Source organism: Cynocephalus volans, chromosome 17 (genome assembly GCF_027409185.1).
Source record: "Cynocephalus volans isolate mCynVol1 chromosome 17, mCynVol1.pri, whole genome shotgun sequence".
In the NCBI taxonomy this organism is placed as follows: Eukaryota; Metazoa; Chordata; class Mammalia; order Dermoptera; family Cynocephalidae; genus Cynocephalus; species Cynocephalus volans.
The window spans coordinates 196,314-215,090 of NC_084476.1; the positions used below are offsets into that span (position 1 = coordinate 196,314).

The 18,777-nt window shown below is 38.8% G+C and overlaps 1 pseudogene; it reads right to left on the reverse strand.

Annotated features, from left to right (window-relative positions):
• Positions 1-468: 468 nt before the first annotated feature.
• On the reverse strand, positions 469-1,206 carry LOC134365463 (rRNA-processing protein UTP23 homolog; annotated as a pseudogene).
• Between the last annotated feature and the right edge of the window lie 17,571 nt (positions 1,207-18,777).

Here is an 18,777-nt window from a genome sequence, read left to right on the forward strand (position 1 = left end):
ATATGAAGACAGAAGCCCAGAGTAGCTACTACAGTCTAAAGTCACACACAAGTGGATGTCAGAATAATCGTGCTGCCCTGTTCGTGGCAGGACACACACAGCACCCATCACAGCAAACAGAGACACACACGATCTCCCAGCTACATGGCACCTGGTACACACTTATTCCTATGCTGCTACCTCATTTAAAGAAATGAGAAACAGAAATGAAGGGGAAACCTTCCTTCCAGACACTTCTTTTCACTGAGTAGAATAAAATGAGTACTATTGTTCACAGCTGTTTAAATTAATTCAGACTTATGCTGTTAGCAGTTTTGTGACTGATTTCTGCATTCCTATGGAAATAATGTTTCTTTTATTTCAGGGTTTTTTGTTGTTGAGTTTTTTTTATTGTAAACCCTTCTACAGTTTTAAAAACAAAATTCATTTTTCACATTTCACTGTCTTTAAAAGTTCCCAAAGGATTCGTTATCCTTCTGCATTCTGCTTCTCATAACGTACTTTTGAAGTAGATCTGTTCTGGATTCTTTTTCTTTTTCCCTTCTTTTCAGAAGCAGGTAATTTTGTGTCCTGTACTTTTTTCTTTGTCTTAAAACAGCTAAGAGGGTTGGTACCTCTTATTTTCTTTCACTTTGTTCTTCTCTGTTCAGAGGTTTTCACTAAACCCTGTTCTTCTTCGAATTGCTCAGTTCTTTGCTTCTCATGCACTGAGACAAGCTGACCTGACTTTACTGCTTTAATAAAGGCAATTGGCAATTACTTTGGGAGAAGTTTTGTCCAAAACTCTAGTGTTCTGAATAATAAATATGAGAGAAACTCCAGGCTTTTTCTTTACTTTCACAGACAAACTATGATCCCACATTTGCCACAAAATACTGATAAAGATTTCCCTCTTCAATCATGAAAAGCAGACATTCTGATTTACTCACTGCATTCTTGAAATGGGGACAATTTCCAACATGGCCTTTATTTGCAATCAGTTTTCCCCATATGAGTCCTTTCAAAGTGTTTCTAACTCTTTTAACACACATCCGGTGGTGCACAGCCATGTCTCCCCCATAATTTAGTGGGGTAGCTGTTAACACAGCTGGATGCAGCCCCAGTGCCACCTGATGGGTGCCATCCTGCAGGATTGGGTCTGGTTCATGGACTCCAAAATTGTTGCAGAAGAAGCCAAGATGCATGTTTCAGCCTCAAGATCTTCATGCCTAGTATATCAGGACCAAAGCCAGTGGGCAAGAAGCAGCAGTAAATGCCTCCTGCACACCCTAGTATGCAAAATTAATGTTTCTATGGAAGCCATTGACGGGCTCTTTGTTAGTTTCAAACATTCAAAAAACTTATCTTCTTGAGCCAGTTTTGCAATAATGGTCATACAAATTTGCCTACAATAGCACAGTAGAAAAAAGTATGCAGTGAAATACTTTAGACTTAATATATTTAACAGGACATAAAGAAGTTAGAGTGGAATTTATGTGGAAAATTCTAATGTAAGTCTTAATTCTAACATAAGCAGATGACATTAGCACTTTTTATATGAATATTTTAAAAGTATTTCTGAAATGATATTTAATATTTCTATTAAAATATTTACACCTGTGTTACCTAAGTTGGTTTTCATTAATTTTGAATTTGCTGATATATAAAAATGGTGAAACTTAGATTGAAAGCTTTGACACATTAAAGATAATTATGAAGATTTACTTTATTTTCACCACAAAATGTGATGTCCCTGCCTGATAAGGTGTTTCCTATTTATTGTGTTGTTTCTCCCTATGATTTGATTTCCCCACAAACTGTTGAGAATGAAAGATGACAAAGTACTTTTCTGTCCTATGTGAATCTTCTGATATGCAAGGACTGAAAACTTCTCTCAGAAAGTTCATAAACTAAATTAGCTTCAAAGGGCTGGTTTTAGCACAATCAGATCACACATAAAATGGCTCAACACAGTATTTATTTCTCACTAATGTAAAGTACAAGTAGAGGTTTGGGGACAGAGCTATGGGATGATCTCAGCTTTCTACAATCAGTTTGTTCTGTGTTAAGACATGTTGTACTTCTCCCACCGATGCCTCCCAAGTCCACCATGTGGGTCTCCAGCAATTCAATCCCAGAGAGCATGAAAAATCAGAAAAACCTGCATGGACCTTTTTTTCTTTTTGCCAGTCCTGAAAGTAATGTTCATCAATTGTATACAGACTCACCTCAACAGAGCTCAGCTATATGGTCCCACAGACAGTAACTGGATGTCGGGTCTGCCGCCGGCCAACCCAAACAGCCCTCTCCTCATTATCAGTCTCTCCCTTGGTGGGTGAGTGAATTGCCCGGATTCCTCTTTCCCTCCTGTCCGCTTTGGAAGGAGATGGGGGAAGAGAGCTGTGAAGAGAGGTGAGCACAGCCGCCGGCCCCAACCAGCCCATTAAAGGACACTCAGACGCGGCGGGGGTTCTGTTGAGCAGTTCCATTTATTATCACACAAGCACTTGCTTTTAAAGGCAGATGGGGAGGGGAGGTTTTTTACATCTTCCAATCAGCTTAAAGGTTACAAGAGCATGCATCCTGTTTCAATGCCTAGCTATTGCAATCACGCAGTGTTCACGAGCACGGAAGCATGTATTTGGCCAATAAGGGCTAAGGCAAGGTTCCCGCAGACACCCCCACCCTACTTCCTCCTGGTGCTGTCTTAGGCTGCCACATTAATACACCCTTGTGGGCCCATAATGGCGCCACTTGTAATGTCACTTAAGGTGGCGTTAGTTTTTAAGGCCCGACAACCGGAGGCTGAGTATGCAGGCTAATTGTGGGTACAAAAGCAAAGATAGTGGGTCAGCAAAAACACACAGTAAGTTTCTGCCATACAGGACTTCTCCATTGTGCACATTCTCTGATGACTATTGTGGTGTGACTTACGACAAAAGATGTTTCCACATTCATTACAGTTGGCTTTCAATATTCACGGGTTCCATATCCACTAGTTCAGTGAAGTGTGAATCAAAAACATAAAAAGAAGTAAAAAATAATACAGCAGTGCAAGTAAAACTAAGAGAACAGTATCACAAATATTTACATAGTTTTTACATTGTACTCATTATTATAAGTAATTGAGATAATTTTTAAAGCATACAGCAGGAAGTACTTAGGCAAAACCCAAATATACCACTTTATATAGGCACTTGAGCATCTGCAAATTTTGGTATCTGATAGGGATCCAGGAACAAATCTCCTGTGGATATTGAGGGACATCTGCACATTTATGGGGTGTGAATTCTCTAATGCATCTTTTAGTGTGTCTTCTGGCAAAGGTTTTCCCACACTCATTACATTCACAGGTTTTTCCCCACTGTGTGGTTTCTCTCATGTCTAATGAGGGCTGACTTCTGCCAAAACCTCCTCCCACAATAATTACATCCATATGGTTTCTCATGCATATGAATTCTGTGATGTACATTAAGGTTTGATTTATGGTAAGAAGTTTTTCCACATTCATTACATTTATATGGTTTCTCACCTGTGTGAATTCTCTGATCACTGCTGAGGTCTGAATTTTGGTTAAAAGTTTTTCCACATTCTTTACATTCATATGGTTTCTCACCTGTGTGAGTTCTCTGATGTACAGGGAGATCTGACTTCTGGTAAAAGGTTTTTCCGCATTCATGACATTCATAGGGTTTTTCTCCTGTATGAATTCTCTTACATACTGCGAGGTCAGACCTGCTGAAAGAGTTTTCCACACTCTTTACATCCATAGAGTTTGTCCCCTGTGTGAGTTATCTGATGTATATCAAGGTCTGATTTACAGCAGAACATTTTTCTACATGCACATGATTTCTCACATGGGTGTATTCTCTGATGCCTGCTGAGGTGTGATTTGCTGTAGAAACTTTTCCCACATTCCTTACATTCGTATGTCTTCTCACCTGTGTGAATTAGTTCATGTCTAATGAGGGCTGATTTTTGGTCAAACCTCTTCCCACAATCATTACAGTTATATGGTTTCCTACCTGTGTGAATTCTCTGATGGACAATGAGGTATGATTTACTATAAAAAAATTTCCAACATTCTTTACATTCATATGGTTTCTCACCTGTGTGAATTATCTCATGTCTGCTGAGGAGTGACTCCTGGTGAAAGGTTTTTCCACATTCATGACATCCATACCCCTTTTCTCCTGTGTGAATTCTCTGATGCATAGTAAGGTATGACTTCTGATAGAAAATTCTCTGATATTCATCACACACATAGGGCTTCTCCCCTATATGTGTTCCCTTATGTGAAGTAAGATGTGATTTATTAATGAAGGGTTTTTCACATTTGCAGTTACATGGTCTTCCTTCTGTGTGTATTTTTTCATGTTTAGTAAGTTTAGACTTTATATGGAGCATTTTCCCACATACACATACATTGAAAAGTTTTACTAAATACCTGACTTATATCTTGGGCAATCAAAGCTAGCTCATCAAATAATTTTCCATATTGATTATATTTACAGGATTTCTCTCCCATATGAATCTTCTTATGTGTAAATATTATTGGCTCTGTGTTGAAGGCTTTCCCTTGTCCACTCTCTTCAAAATGTTGCTGCCCAGTTTGATTCTTGTTATGCTGACTAAGATGTTTGTGATGTCTGTACAATTTCCAGTGATATTATGGTCATCAGCCATCAGCTTTCTCTGTAGCATACATCTCATCAGGCTTTCTAAAAATCAATGTGTTCTGGCACCCATTAAACTCCTCAGGCCTCATTCCTGAATAGTTTCCAGCTGAAATATGGTTTAAGCTCAGATTAAATGTTTTCCCCAACTCAACTTTCTCCTCAGTTGATGTGCTGCTGTTGGTGAACATAACATGCCACAAATGTTTATCATGACTTTCATGACTCCTCTCAATTAGTTCATCAACTATCTGGACATCTGAAATAAATGTATATATATATATATATATCAATGAACTACACATAAGTATATTTTATTGAATGCCCACTAAAGGTAAAGGTGTTTCTTCCAATCCTAGTTCATACCAGCTGTCCTCAGGTCTGGGACATGGAAACAGATGGTAGAAACAGCTGAACACTGCTAACATCTGCTGGGCTTTATTCCTCCTGGCCTCTGCACAGGATGAACTGACTGACCTTGGAGGTTCTGGTTTGTTTCTTCTAATGTCCTTGACTCTGCTCCTTGGTCCAACTTGAAGATCACCTCAGGTTTGGTAATGCAGTGTCCTGTTAATTATAGACAGCACAGGTAGGACTTTGCCAAACTGCTAAGTCAGGGCCTTGAAAGAACGAGAAGAACTCAACATCAGAAGCTGTGCAATGAAGGGTCCAACTTGAACCTTTGTTAGAGAGGGATGACACTCACATTTGTCATGAGTGACATCTTACCTAAACAGTATTAAGCCTTTTAAATGGTTCCTGTACGTACCACCAAAGAGGAAAGTCTTGCTTCTGGGACTTACTGAGGAATGTCACTCACCCAGTAATGCTGGGTTGCTGTAGGTCTCCAGTAACACATTCCAGTAACAAAGTCCTCTGAGCATCATCCAGGTCTTGCCACTCCTCTCAGGTGAAGTCCACAGCCACATCCTCAAGGGACATCAACCCCTGTAATGGCACATTTCTCCAAAGTCAGCAGCCCTGGGTCAGATAATAGAAATTTTGGAGCTCACACTTCTGTGTGTATGTGTGTGTGTGTGTGTGTGTATGTGTGTGCATGTGCATGTGTATGATATGTGTTTTACATAAGATGCAGCTTCATTGTAATGCATATGGGGGAGAAAGAAAAATAACAGCAAAAGTATCCTGCCACTGTAATAATTTATTAAGTACTAAAAATACTATTATGGGGGGACAATCACAACAATTCCTTGATTTTGTTAAGACGAGTAAAAGATATGGTGTTGATGGGGAGGATGGGGGAGAGGAAGAAAAAGGAGGAATTGGTAAAGAGAAATGAAAATCAACTATATTGTATATTAATAAATTAAAATAATAAAAATACATAATAATAAAATAAACACATTACAAAATAAAAATACTATTATAATGCTTACATTATAGATCTAACACAATTGTTGTTACTCATAATAAAAGTATGAATAAAATTCTGCTCTTCCAAGGAGCTTATACTCAGGTATGAAGACATAAGTATAAATACATACCTGTTAGATGAACTAATTTAGACACAAGTTCAACGAAGCCTGAGGTAAGAGAGAAGGAAAAACACATGTTTCTCTTTTGTATTCAGTTTGCACTGCACTGAGATGCCAAAGATATTCAGCTCTTCCATGTGAACCACGTATTGTCATAAATACATGGAGACATCAAAAGTGCAGTCTCAAGAACACAAGAACACATGCCACATTAATAGAACCACACAGCACTCTGTCTAGATGAATGATCCTGTGCCATGATGGGAGATAAACACAATATTGAAAGAATTAATTAGGGAGTGATTCTGCATTTGACTTTTTGACCTAATTCTAACAAAAAAACATTTTATGCACTTGTTGTATTGTTTTTACTTATAAATTAAAAGCACATACAAAGGCATCTCAAAATTTCCTTCCTAACATACCAAGAATAACACACAAGAATTGCTTGTGTGAACTCCAGGGTGAAGACTGCCACTTGTCAAGCCACAAGGCATGAATAATGAGATCCTGTATGAACAGGTAAGTTACATGACCAGATTTGCATTTTATACTCATCCATTAGAAGAAGATGGGAAAGGGCTTAAAAGGGAGTCAAAGAGGAAAAAACTAGGGTGACAGATGACCACATACATCGGGACATATAGCAATAAGCATACAGAAGATGGAGGTAATTCTATAATAGAAAATAAAATTAAACAAACAAAAAGAAGAACAAAATGGGTACTAATGTCCTGTGCAGATGTAAAATGAAGAGTTTCCTCCCAGGCTATCTTCATGATCACAGCTAGTTAGGTATTGGCACTGTAAAGTGAAATTTGGAAAATAGGAGAAAAATATAATGAGCAGAAGTGAAACATACTTGGACATATTATATTGGAAAATCTGTGGGAATCCAAATGGCATTTAAAAATGGAAGAAGAGAAATAGACTGTGAAAACCCAGAAAACATTTTCTGAGTTTATTCCACAAATAAAGAAAGTATTAAGAAGTCTACCATATCATTTATCATATTCATAGTTGTATGAAACAAATAATTCTTTGATTATCTACATAGACATTATGGAGGCACTTTTAGAAATACATTTTAGGTTTCTATTTTTGCATGTAAAAAGCTTGGAAATTACTCCATCCTAAAAACAACCAAAAAGAGGATGAGATTAAAAAACCAACTACTCTTCTTGAGTACATGAGAAGAGAAAGCATGAGACAAACCACTGCCCCAAGATGAGAGAGCCAGACAGGAAAATACATGAAGTCAAGGCTTACAGGAGCAGAGAGATATTAGCAGAAACCACCACGGATCCAGGGTTAGAGCAGGACAAGCTAAATTGTGACTGAGAAGGAGGCTCAGCATAGACAATTCTGAGAGTTAAAAGCTCCAGGGGCACCAGGCCATAAATGCACCAGCAGAATATTGTGGAATTTACCTCCAAGTGCTCAACCAGTTTCATACAGTAAATATTATTATTTTTAAGGACTCTTCCTCCTAGTAAATATTTCTAGTTATTTACCAGGAGCTCCAAATGACAAAGACATTAGGCATGCTTACCCTCCCCCAACCCACCTCAACACCTGCCCTACATGGACACCAGTAAAAGAAGTGGAGAGATCCTAGACTTACAGTAAGCAGTAAAGAAAACTCCCCTCCTGCTTCCACTTGTGAGAGGGGAAAAGGCAAAACATTTAGAAATATGTGAGGGCACTCAGTCTTCTTAACAAGGCCTGCCCTCAGGAGAAGCTACTTAATTGGAGGCTAGCCTGCTGTATTATTATTAGAGAATAAATGACCTGGAAGAAGGGAAATACCCAGCTCCAACACAGTGTATGCTAGACTTCCACATAGATGAAGGGAAATATCCAATTCTGGACCACTCCAGCCATCCTGTCCCAACTAAGGGGGATTAAAACAATTAAGAAACACTTGGGAACTTCACAGTCTAAGACACAGGCTCATTAAGAGAAGGAGACTTAATCATAAGACTACAGACACTTCTGCTATGGTCTAAATGGATCCCTCCAGAATCAACATGTAATCCCCAATACACAAGAATTAACAGGTGAACCCTTTGGGAAGTGATTAAGTCATGAGGACAAAGCCCTCAAGGGAGGGATTAATGCCCATATAAAAAAAGCCGAAGCAAACTTCCTTGCCTCTTTAACCATGTGAGGACACAAGTCAGGTGCCACCTATGAGGAATGGACCCTCACCAGACACCAAATTTCCTGGAGCCTTGTGATAATAATTTTGAGAAGGCAAACATGATTGAATAACTACCTGAAAAGCTTTAAAAGTGGCCTTTGTGTTACATGTGTGGCACTTCTGGTCTTGTGTACTAGACTTCATGTCTCATGCCACCAGAAATATGTTATGAATTCTGTATTTAACACATGTATGGTGGTATGAGCCCTTAGGACTGCACCACAGAGGAAATGTAAACTTTATGTGGTGGCAAATTCGAGTGTCTTATTTCATTTGGGATTGAGGACAACATTGAAGTTTTTGTCTAAATAACTGATATCTGCTTTAACTTGGTTGGCTAAGTAATCTCCTGTTACATATTGCAAACAGAATTGTATATATATATATATAGTTATCTTTGGCTACCTGAAATTCCCAAGCTCAGTGGCAATACTCAGCACAAGGCTGTGAAAACATGTAAGAGAACAGTGGGTCGGAGACAGGATTTGTGAGATGGGCACTGAAGGGCCTACTTCACACAAAGCCAATCGTGTTGATCTAACACTGGTTCAGTGCCAGTGAAGTGCTGTCGTGAGAGGCATATGTGGCCATGAAATGAAGGTGAGACAGCAGACTAGATCTGAAGAAAGGGTAAGCACCCAGACTTGGTTCTTTTCAAATTAAAATATGATTCTGTTTTCTCATGTGCAAATAAAAGAATACCAAAGACTTGAACATTTTCTCCAAATTTGAGGACTTTTAGTTTTTAATGCTGTCTTTTTACCTAATGAATCTTAGCAGATTCCCCATTTGAATGAAGCCCCCCCCTCAAAGTTTTAATGAAAGTAACCTGTGGCCTTGGTCTTTCCAGTTAAAAGTGACTCAGGGTCTAGCCAGTCAGCTCAGGTGGTTAGAGCGTGGGTTGTAACACCAAGGGCAAGTGTTCAGATCCCTGTACTAGGCAGCTGTGAAAAATAAAATAAAAGTAATATTTAGGACTTTGGAACTGAACTCTCCAATTAAGGAGCTAGAATTTACAACTACCACTTGAAGGAGGGAGTGCAAAGAAGGCAGCTGGACAGGATGGGTGTTACCCACCACCATAGGACAGTCAGTAAGTTTCCCAGATGAAAGACGTTCCTTTCTTTTTTTAATTCAAACATTTGTCTATATGTATTTGTGGGTGCACAGTTATAGTTCAATATCTGTGCACAATGTGTAATGATCAAATCAGGGTGATTAGCATATCCATCCTTGCAGTACTGAGGACACCCAATCCCCTCTCCCCCAGCCATTTGGATACATCAGTAAGTTACCATTCATCACACATGCCTAGGTCATCGCACACCAGTAGATGTTATTTTCCCATCTGCTTTTTATCCATTAACCAACTTCTCACTGTCCCTCCTCCCCTTCCCCTGTCCTGCCTGCAGTGACCACCATTCTGCTTTCTCCTTCTGAAAGTTTAACTTGTCAGGTTTAATTTTTTTCTTAGCTCCCACTGATAAGTAAGAACATGCAGTATTTCTACCTCTGCGCCTGGCCTAGTTTACTAAATTTTCTCCATCTGTGTCTTTGCAAGTGAAGTGAGTTTCTTGTAGGCAGCACCTACTTGGGTCTGTTTTTTAAATCTATTCAGCCAGTCTATATATATATTTTTTAAAGATGACCAGTAAGGGGATCTTAACCCCTGACTTGGTGTCAACACCATGCTCTCAGAGTGAGCAAATCGGCCATCCCTGTATAGGATCCGAACCCGTGGCCTTGGTGTTGTCAGCACAGCACTCGCCCAAGTGAGCCATGGGCCGGCCCTCAGTCTATATCTTTTAAGTAGGGATTCAATCAATTTACATTTAGGGTTGTTATCAAACTGCCTTACATCTGTCAATTTATTTATTTTTTTCTGGTTGCTTTATATATCTTTTGTTTATTTCCCCCCACCCCTTTGATTGTTTGTGTTTGCTGCTTGGTGGTTTTTTGTAGTGATAAGTTATAGTTTCCTTTTGTTTCTTGTTTGTGTACCTGCTCTACAGTGGATCTTATTCATTTTCATCTATTCAAGATGGTGATTGTTGTTCTTTTAATTCCAGATGTAGGACTCGCCTGAGGATTTCTGTAGGACTGGTATTGTTGTGGTGAGTTCTTCCACTGTTCACTTGTCTGTGAAAGACACTATTTCTCCTTCATTTCTGAGGATATCTTTGCTGAGTGTAGTATTCTCAGCTGGCAGTTCTTTTCTTTTAGTATTTTGAACATGCCATCCCATTCTCTCCTGGTCTGTAAGGTTTGTGCTGAGAAATCTGCTGTTAATCTGATGGGGATTCCCTTCTTGGTGACTTGATGCTTTTCTCTTGCCATTTTTAGAATTCTGTCTTTGACTTTTGACAATTTGAATACAATGTGTCTCAGAGAACCTTTTTGGGTTGAATCTGTTTGGGCATCTCTTAGCTCCTTGGATCTAGAAGTCCATACTTCTCCCAATACTTGGGAAGTTTTCATCTATTATTTTATTAAATAGGTTTTTGATGCCTTTTCCTTTTGCGTCTCTTTTGAGGACACACATAGTTTAGATGTTTGTGTGCTTAAACTTGTCCCATAGATCTCATAGGATTTCTTCATTTTAAAAGAATTGTATTTTTCTTTTCTTTCTTTCTTTTTTGTTTGTTTATCTGGGTTATTTGAAAAGGCCTGTCTTCAAGTCAAGAAATTCTTTTTTCTGCTTGTTCTAGCCCTTGGTTGTATTTTTTTATTTCACTGAATGAATTCTTCAGTTCCAAGATTTTCTGCTCCACCCCCACCCCCAAAGATATGCCTCTTTGTTGAATTTCTCCTTCAGATTCTGGGATGTTTTTCTGATTTAATTGTGTTGTTTATCTGAAAATTTTGCATCTCATTGAGTTCCTTTAAGATTATTGCTTGGGGAAAAAAATAAGGCTATTGTTTGGGATTCTTTTCAGGCATTTCATAGTTTTCCTTTTCTTCAAGGTCTGATACTAGAGAATTACAATATCCCTTTGGGGATGTCTTTTTTTCATATTTCTGGTATCTCTACATTGATGTTTGGGCATCTGGTGGAGCAGTTGCTTCTTCTAATCACTAGGGGTTGGTCACTATGGGTAAGGTCTCTGCAGTAGCTTTCAAGGGGAGGGACTCCTTCCAATAAATGTGCTCTATAGTGACAGTTGGGTAGAGAGTTTTAGGATGGGTTTCTGAATAGACACAGTAGTATAGTCTCCATGTGATTTCTTCAAAAATCACTGTATTCAGTGTCAAAGTTGTGTGTGAGTGTCTCCATGGCCTAGAGACTGGGTACTCAGCAGTTCAGTGAAGTGAGTGACACTAGGCTGGGTCATTAGGGTCATGTGCAAGGCCATGAGTGAGAAATGCCAAGGTGCCCTGCCAGTTCTTGGCTGGAGTGGGTGACCTTGGATGGGCTTGCTGGCAACTTGACCAGAAACCTGTATCCCTGATAGATGAACTGAGGTGTTCTAAAGCTCCTCAGCTTAAATGGGCAACTCTAGGTGGGATTTCTGGGAGCTGGGATTAGAATGTTGAACTTTGAGGGAAACAATGAGGTGCTCAGGAACTCCTCAGCTAGGGTGGGCAACTTGGTGGAGTTACTGGGACTTTGGGCTGAGATCTATACCCTTAAAGGAGGTGTTGGTGCACTCTGTAGGTTCACAAATAAAGTGGGCAACATAAGGTGAGGTCACTGGAGCTGAGGGTTGAACCCTGTGCCCCCAAGAGAGATGCTGGGGTGCCCTGCAATTTCACCATTGATGTGAACCACTCTGGGCGAGGTTGCTATGTTCATAAGTGGAGCCCTGAATCCTCAAGAAGGACACTGAGTTGCTCTGAAGCACCACTGTTTGGAGTGGACCATTATGGGAAAGGGCATAGCAGTTTTGGACAAGACCATTTGGCTCCAATAGGAATGCTGGATTACTCTGCAGCTCTTCAGGTGGAATGGGTCCCTATGGGTAAGGTCTCTGGAGCCATAGGTGGGACCCTGTGCCCTGAAAAGAGATGCTGGGGCCTACTGCAGCTGTCTAGGTTTGGTGACTGTGATGTGTGTGGGTCCCTGTGCCCCCAAGAGAGATGTTTGGTCTCTCTGCAGCTCCTCAGCCAGAGTAGACACTCTGGGCAAGATTGCTATAATTATGGTAGGACCCTGTGACCACCAGAGAGGCACTGGGTCACTCTGAAACTCCTCAGTGGGGGTAGGCTGCTCCACTCAAGGTTGCTGGGGCTGTGGGCAGGCTGCCGTGTCCCCAAGAGAGATGCTGAGTTGCTCTGCAGTCCTCAGCAGGGTCAGGTAGGCATGAATGGTATTGGAGCTGCAGGTAGAGCTCTGTGCCTCTCCAAGAGGCACACAACTTCCACGCATGAGTATGTGGCTCTGGGAAGGACTGCTGGATCTTAGGAGGGACACAGCACCATTGTGAGGTGCATAGGTTCTTCACTGAGGAGAGCAGCATGTCCACCAGTAACAGAAGGCTCTGATTGGTTGGTTCTCAGGCTCTGGAAAGTGTGCACACTGACCCCCTCTGTCCTAAGTGTGACAGACCCCTTGCTGCACAGGACCATCTGTTCCCAGGGTGCAGGATGCCATGTGAACTTAGGTGCTTGCAACCTGGCATGATGTTGGGTCTCAGGGCTGTGGAAACACTGTGCTTATGGGCACCAGGGCAAAATGCCCTTCCATGTTGGCTTCATTCCCAAAATGGCAAATGCAGCAGCAGCCTGGGACCGGGTCAGGGGTGGGGTTGGGGTGCTAGTGGCTCAGTGGAAACTCCCTCCCTGGATCAATGCAGTCTCATGAACTTATTAAAATTTGTGGGATACACCAAAATCAGTACCTTGAAGAAAACTATGGCATTGAATGCATTTATTAGAAAAGAAGAGACACGTAAAATTAAACATCTATGTTTCCATATTTTTAAAGTAGGAAAAATGAGAACAAATTTAATCCAAAGAAAACAGAGGAAAAAAATAACAAAAACTAGAGCAGAAACCAATAAAATTGAAAACAGGAAATCAAGAGAGAAAATCAACAACAGCAATAAAGCTGGTTCTTTAAAAAGATCAATAAAACTGATGAACCTATAGTGAGGTAAACTAGAAAGATAAAGACAGAGGACAGAAAGTACTATTACCACAAATGAAAGAGAGGACCTGACTACACATCCTGCAGACATTAGAGAAGTAACAAGAGGAATACTAGGAACAACTCTGTGCACACATATGATAACCACAGGAAGACATGATCTATCAAAACACACATAAGAAAAATACACAAGGGCTGAGCCCATGGCACACTCGGGAGAGTGCGGCGCTGGGAGCGCAGCGACGCTCCCGCCGCGGGTTCGGATCCTATATAGGAATGGCTGGGGCACTCACTGGCTAAGTACTGGTCACGAAAAAGGCAACAACAACAAAAAAAGAAAGAAAGAAAGAAAGAAAAATACACGGTTAGATTATGTCTATATATGTTATGAAAATTGAGTAAATAAATAATAATGTTTAAAGCAGAAAGCACTCAGTCCAGATGTGTTCACAGGGGAATTCAAGCAACCATTTAAGGAAGAAAGCATACCAATTCCATAAAACCTATTCCAAAGAATAGAGTATGGGATACTTCCTAACTTATTCTAAAAGGACAGAATACCAATACCAAAACCTGACAAATATATGCCAAGAATAGAAGACTATAAACCATTATCTCCCAAAAGCATACATGCAGAAACTATCAACAAAATATTAGCCTACTTTAACCAACAATGCACAAAGATAATTATGCAACTGGACCAAGTGGGATTTATCCCAGACAGGCAAGGCTGTTGCAACATTTGAAAATCAATTAATGTAATCCATCACATTAACACACTACAAAGGAAAAAAATCACACAATTATATCAATAGATACAGAAAGATCATTTGACAAAATACGGCACCCATTCATCATAAAAACCCTCAATAAACTAGGAATATAGGGGAAATTCACAACTTGATAAAGACTATCTACAGGAAACCACAACTAACATCATCTTTAATTGTGGGAAACTCAAAGCTTTTCTACAAAATCAGGAACAAAGCAAGAGTGTACCCTGTCCTGTCTCCTTTCATCATTGTATTAAAATAATTCTCTAACACACTAACACAAGAAATTAAATAAAAAGTAAACAGATTGTGAATAAATAAATAAAATTGTCATTGCAGATGACATGAATTTTGTAAAAAATATAAGTAAATGGTTGATAAAACACCTGGAATTAATAAGTGATTATAACAAGATTGCAGGAACAAGGCAGATATACAAATATCAGTCACTTTTCCATACACCAGCAATGAGCAAATAGAATTTGAAATGAAACAAATATTGCTAATTACATTAGCACTCCAATAATGAAATAGTTGCAAATCATATATCTGATAAAAAATAATAATATTCAGAATACAGAAAAAACTCCTACAACTCAATAACCAAATAACCTAATTTAAAAATGGGCAAAGAACTTGAATAAACATTTCTCCAAAGATGACATATAAGTGGGTAACAAGCATATAAAAACATGCTTAATATCACCGATCACTAGAGAAATGCAAATCAAAACTAAAATCATATATCACTTTATGGCCAAAAGAAAACAAGTGTGGGGAAAATTGGAACATTTATACACTATTGATGAGAATGTAAAATGGTGCAGCCACTATAAAAAAAATAGTACAGCAGCTTTTCAAAAATTTAAAAATAGAATTACCATATGATCCAGAAATTCTACCTTTATGTATATATCCAAAACAACTGATAGCAGGATCTTGAAGAGGTATTTTCATATCCGTATTCACAGCAAAGTTATTCACATAACCAAGAGGTGGAAGCAACCCAAGTCTCTTTCAACCAATGAGTGAACAAAGAAATTGTGGTATAAACATAAAAACAAATATTATTCAGCCTTGAAAAGAAAGGAAATCTTGACATGTACTATAAAATGGAACCTTGAAGACACAATGCAAAGTGAAATAAGCCACAGAATCTGACAAATATTGTACAGTCCCAGTGATATGAGTCAAAGTTTTAGAAACACAAAGCAGAATGGTGGTTGCCAGGGGCAGGGATGAGAGAGAAATTGAGAGTTGTCATTTAATGGGGATAGAATTTCAGTTTTCCAAGATAGAAAGTTCTGTACATCTGCTGCACAACACTGTATACAAATAAACTTAACACTATTTAAAGGTGAAGAAAAGGCTAAGATTAGAAATATTGTTATGTGTTTTTTACCATAATTTTTTAAAGTAAATTATTTTATAAAATTATTTTAAAAGTCAACAGATCCGGACTGAAATATTTTTTAAAAAAACACAACAAACTATTAGATTAACCAAAAAGAAGTTAGGAAAGAAAAAACACAGAACCAAAAGGAATATGAGACAAATAGAAAATAAGTAGCAAAATGGAACAGCTATATTTAATCATTAGTTAATTAATTATTAATTAAAACTAATAATTTATTAAAATGGAATTTTACTAAATATTTTACTTAACGTATAGTAAGATTTGATAGGTAAGACCCTACAATATACTATCCACAGACATATACTTTAAATACAAAGACACGAACAGAGTGAAAGTAAATTAAAGAAAAGAAAAAATACATTACACACACACTAGTCATAAATGGCTTAAGTGGAGATACTAAAACTAGCAACAAAAAAGAAAAGAAAAGAAACCACTTTGGTACCAACATATTACCAGAAATAAAGAGAGCACTTTAATAATAATAAAAGAATCATATGTGAGGATGATATAATAATTACAAATGTGCCTGTGCCTAAACACAGTTCCTAAAGTACAGTCATGCATCACATAATGACTGAAATACATTCTAAAAAATGCATCATTAGGTGACCTTGTCATTGTGCCAACAGTAGAGTGCACTTACACAAACTTAGATGGCACAGCCTACTACACTCCTAAGCTATGTTATACAGACTATCGCTCCAGTCACTGTCATATGTGTGGTCCGTTGCTGACCGAAACATCATTATGTGACACATGACTACACCTGAAACAAAAAAGTAGCAGAACTAAAGTGGGAAATTGACATATCTACAACCATAGTTGGAGAACTAATACTCCTTCTCAATAACTAATGGAACAAGACAAAAATCAGTAAGATCTAAGAGACAAAATCTTGACCTACTTGATATTTATACAGCACACACCCATGCCATCTGATCTTTGACAAAGGCACCAAGCCTATACACTGGGGAAGAGACTGTCTCTTCAGCAAATGGTACTGAGATTACTTGATATCCATATGCAGAAGAATAAAACTAGACCATACACCAAAATCAACTCAAAATGGATTAAAGAATTAAATATACACCCCGAAACAATAAAACTTCTTAAAGAAAACATAGGAGAAACACTTCAGGAAGTAGGATTGGACACAGACTTCATGAATATGACCCCAAAAGCACAGGCAACCAAAGGAAAAATAAACAAATGGGATTATATCAAATTAAAAAGCATCTGCACAGCAAAAGAAACAATCAACAGAGACAAAAGACAACCAACAGAGTGGGAGAAAATATTTGCAAAATATACATCTGACAAAGGATTAATATCCAGAATATACAAGGAACTCAAACAACTTTACAGGAAAAAAACAAGTAACCAAATTTTAAAAATGAGCAAAAGAGCTAAATAGGCATTGCTCAAAGGAAGATATACAAATGGCCAATGGACATATGAAAAAATGCTGAATATCACTCAGCATTTGGGAAACGCAAATCAAAACCACACTGAGATACCATCTCACCCCAGTCAGGTTTGCTAATATCCAAAAGACTATGAACGATAAATGCTGGTGAGGTTGGGGAGAAAAGGAACTCTCATACATTGTTGGTGGGACAGCAAAATGGTGCAGCCTCTATGGAAATTGGTATGGAGGTTCCTCAAACAATTGCAGATAGATCTGCCATATGACCCAGCTATCCCACTGCTGGGAATATACCCAGAGGAATGGAAATCATCAAGTCGAAGGTATACCTGTTCCCCAATGTTCATCGCAGCACTCTTTACAATAGCCAAGAGTTGGAACCAGCTCAAATATCCATCATCAGATGAGTGGATACGGAAAATGTGGTACATCTACACAATGGAATACTACTCAGCTATAAAAAAAAGAATGAAATACTGCCATTTGCAACAACGTGGATGGATGCAGAGAGAATATTAAGTGAAATGAATCAGGCACAGAAATAGAAATATCACATGTTCTCACTTATTTGTGGGAGCTAAAAATAAATAGATAAACCAACAAACTGGGATGGGGCAGGGAAGAAGACAAAACAATTACAATTCCTTGACAAGTGAACAGATATCAGGTTGTTGGGTGGGAGGGTGGAGAATGAGGAGGGAGGGAGCTTCTGGTAATGTGCCTCAATAATCAACCACATTGTATATACATGAAATAAAATAAAATTTTTAAAAAGTGTTTGAAAACATGAGAAGCCATTTTTTAGTTAGAAATATACAATTTTCTATCAGTACAAACTACTGATAAAATCATGGAAATATATGTATCAGCAAAAGGAACAAATGACTAAAAGCTGTGCTCCCTGTTTTTATTCTTTGTGCATCTTTCTCTTGACTCTTGTTCAAATGCATCCCACTAACTCCTGTGTGCTTTCTCCCACTGACTCCTGTGACTGTCACCACAGCTGCTGGCTGGTAGCACAGCTCAGGAGGGATCAAACCTCATCACTGAGCAAACACACCCTTCAGGTTTTGCCAAGAGTGACATTACCAATGTAAAAAGGAAGTTACTGTGTCTCCTTTTGAGCACCAACAGTTCCTCCTCATTTGTAGGCACTGCATGTGACATTAGAATAAAAGCTTAGAAACACAGAAGCAAAAATAGTGGGACATGACACCAGAGGAGATTAGCACTGAGAGAGGGAGGGGACCAGGAAAAATCCCCTATTGGTTGTTTGGGTCAAGACTACTTGTAGTGATACCACATTCGACCATACTTCAAAAAGTTCATGGAAAAATAGAACTAAAAGATAACAGAAATCTTTTCCTAAACTTTTTGAAGTACCCTCATTATAGGGAAAGAATGGAGAATGTGGTTTCATTTTGGATTTGTGGAGCTTGGGGTGGCTTTTGGAGAGACACAGAGAAGCATTAAACATCAAGTTGAATATATGTTGTAAAGGCTGGGAAAGAGCTGAAAGCTGGAGAGACACGGGAGAGCCAGTGCACAGAAAGTCACATCAGTCAAGGAGAACTTCAGAGAGGGACAAATGGGCAGCAGGATGGAACACGTGGATGAGCCGTGTTAAGGAGAAAAATGAAGAATTCAGGGGATAGAGAGAAGAAACCATCACCAAGGCCATGTTTAAAACTAACAGAGAACAATTTTCAGGGAAAAAT